This window comes from Notamacropus eugenii, chromosome 5 (genome assembly GCF_028372415.1).
Source record: "Notamacropus eugenii isolate mMacEug1 chromosome 5, mMacEug1.pri_v2, whole genome shotgun sequence".
In the NCBI taxonomy this organism is placed as follows: Eukaryota; Metazoa; Chordata; class Mammalia; order Diprotodontia; family Macropodidae; genus Notamacropus; species Notamacropus eugenii.
The window spans coordinates 176,640,977-176,643,830 of NC_092876.1; the positions used below are offsets into that span (position 1 = coordinate 176,640,977).

A 2,854-nucleotide genomic window follows, 5' to 3' on the forward strand; every position below is an offset into this window, starting at 1 on the left:
AATACTGCCACAACTCAACTCATAGAGCTAATACTTCACACATGTTATTCCCCATACACCCTTTTTTCCATATATCCAAGAGTATATTAATTCTGTATTCCATTTTTCCTCCATTTCATACATGCAGTTTACCAACATATACCATTTCCTTTCCTGACTGTACCGACCTTTTAATATAAGTGGTTAGCTGTGTGGCCAGCTGCGTCATTCAAGCTATTTCTGCTGCTCCTGCTGCTATCAATTATTAGCTGAGTAAACCATCTCTTGCAACAAACATTTCTGCAACTCATTTCATTTTCAGGGCACATTAAAGTCATTAAGCAGTTTTCACAAAGTGCCTCCATGCCACAGAGTCCTGGCTCCTCCAACTCCCACAGCAAGAAGGCATAGCCATGTGTACCTAACATGGGATACTGAGGACCCACTGATTTCCAGGAAAGTGTCGATATTCTTTGCAATGCCATTGGAAGCATTTTTAAAAATGAAAACCTCTTCTGGTCGGTCTAGCAGAACGATGGCTAGATCTAAGAGCCAGCAGAGCCTGGGTTTGGATCCTGCCTCTGGCTCGTGCTGTGTCAGCATGGGCAAATTCCCTGAATTCTCTGAGCTTCAGTTTCCTCCTCTGTAAAATGGGGTGTAATTAGCCAGGTACTAATGAAGGTGCCTCCCTGCTGTGAGGGTCAAGTAACAGACTGGATGTGTAGTGCACTATAAAAGCGGCAGCTGGGGGTGCAGTGGACAAAGTGCAGGGCCTGGACACGGGAAGATTGGAATTCAAATCCTGTCTTACTGGCTAAGAGATCCCAGGCAAGCCCCTTATCCTGTGCCTCAGCTTCCTCAACTCTAAGACTTGGATAACAGCTGCACTTAAGAGTCCTGGTCATTTTGTGATCAGCACCACCAGCCATACCAGGGCCAAGAGAAGATCCCACACTCAGAGGGCTTAAAGCAAATTTGCCTGGAGGCCTGGAGAAAAACTCATACACAAGGTGTAGGCTATTTGTTGGAAATCTACCAGCTGATATTACAGACAGAGACTTTAAAAGACTGTTTGCTAACTCTGGAGACCCTGATGAAGTCTTTATCAACCGGGGCAAAGGATTCGGTTTCATCAAACTGGAATCCACATTCCTGGAGGAAATTGCAAAAGCAGAACTTAATGGATGATACACCCTTGAGAGGGTGACATCGTCACGTTTGTTTTGCCACACGAAAGCTTCCCGGTGAATTACTGGAAGAAGCATTCAGCCAACACCTATTGAAAGGACTGTCGTGACTGAAGATGGAGGAAGAAGTAACAGGAAAAGGCACTGTTGAATGTGCTTCTGAATCAGCCAGAAGTTGACAGCTTCTTCTCCTGCAGTCATCCCAGATGATGAAGATGGTCTTCCTGAAAAGTTTGCACAGAAGAATCCAGCCTACCAGAAGGGGACAGAACCCTCTGGGCTTTGCTCAGCACGGCCCTGTGAGTTTGAATATTCCCAGAGATGGAAGTCTTTCGTTGAAATGGAGAAGCAGCAAGGGAGCAGGGTGAGAAAAACATGAAAGATGCCAATGACAAATGAAAGTAAAAGGGACGATGCCTATCATGAGCATCTGGTAAATCTTTTGTGCCAGGATCTCATGAGCTGAGATAATGGAGGATCTTCACCATCAAGAAATGCAGAAGCACGAAGAAATCCCATTAAGGCAAGAGGAGAAGAAGAAACGATGATTCACCAAAGTGAGGTGGAAGAGCAAATGGGATACCAAAGGGAAGAAAGTTATAGTGGGATGAGATACATGGATCCATGAGAGAGAGATAAGAAAGGGTGCAGGAACAGCAAACATAGGGGGTCCCTATGGCTCAGGAACCCAGAAATTCCCACCTTTAGGTGGTGGTGGTATAGGTTATGAGGCCAGCCCTGGAGTTCCACCAACAGCAGTGAGTGCCAGGTCAGGAAGTGACAAAGGTACTGAGGGCTTTGGACAGGGAGGAGCTGGGCCTGTGACAGGTGGGCAGGGCCCTAGAGGAATGTGACCTGGAACTCCAGCAGGATATGGTAGAGAGAGAGAGAGAGGAATATGAAGGCCCAAACAAAAAGCCCTGATTTTAGATGTGATATCCAGGCTTTCATTCCAGTTTGGTTTTTTGTCTTGTTTAGACACTGATCTTTTCCATTCTTTCATTTTAGTAAGAAAGCTACATTTTTATGGATATTAAAAATTTATTGACCTAATATTTGTAAATGGTCTGTTTGGGCAAGTAAAATTACGCAATACAGTGTTTCAAAAAGGGAGAAAATCTAGCTTTTTTTTTTTTTTTGGATGTAGAACGTTCCTGAAGTTATGGCAGTGTACCTTGTGCCACTGAATTCCCAAAGTGTACCAATTTTTTTTTTTTATTGTGCTTCAAATAAATAGAAAAAACTAAAAATAAAACAATCATTGTGAGGATCAAAAAAGAGATCTATAAAGTGCTTAGCACAGTGATTGGCCTCATTGTAGGCACCATATTCCCTTCCCCTTCTCCATCTTCATTTGAATATGGACTGTCAGAGGACAAGGACTGGGAGTGTTTTTATTCTGTAATTATAAATACTGCATGATAACAGCACACTGATTAATAAGTCCAGTTATATGTATACTATGTTATATGTTGAATCAGTAACTCTGTGTGGTTCTGACCAGGTAACAGCCAAAGTAAATAAATCAAGCTATCAGCATTGGAGGATAATCATTAAATTTCTACCCAGTCTTGTGACCACACAAACACAGGTTCAATCTTATTTTCCAGGTGAAGAAAAATTAGGGCAGGGGAAAAGGCAGCTTCTTCCTGAAATCTTTCCAGAGGCTAGAAGTAAAACCAAAGTTA

At 42.9% G+C, this 2,854-nt stretch overlaps 1 pseudogene; it reads left to right on the forward strand.

Moving 5' to 3' along the window:
- Positions 1-514: 514 nt before the first annotated feature.
- Positions 515-2,090, forward strand: LOC140507764 (splicing factor, proline- and glutamine-rich pseudogene; annotated as a pseudogene).
- Positions 2,091-2,854: the final 764 nt, after the last annotated feature.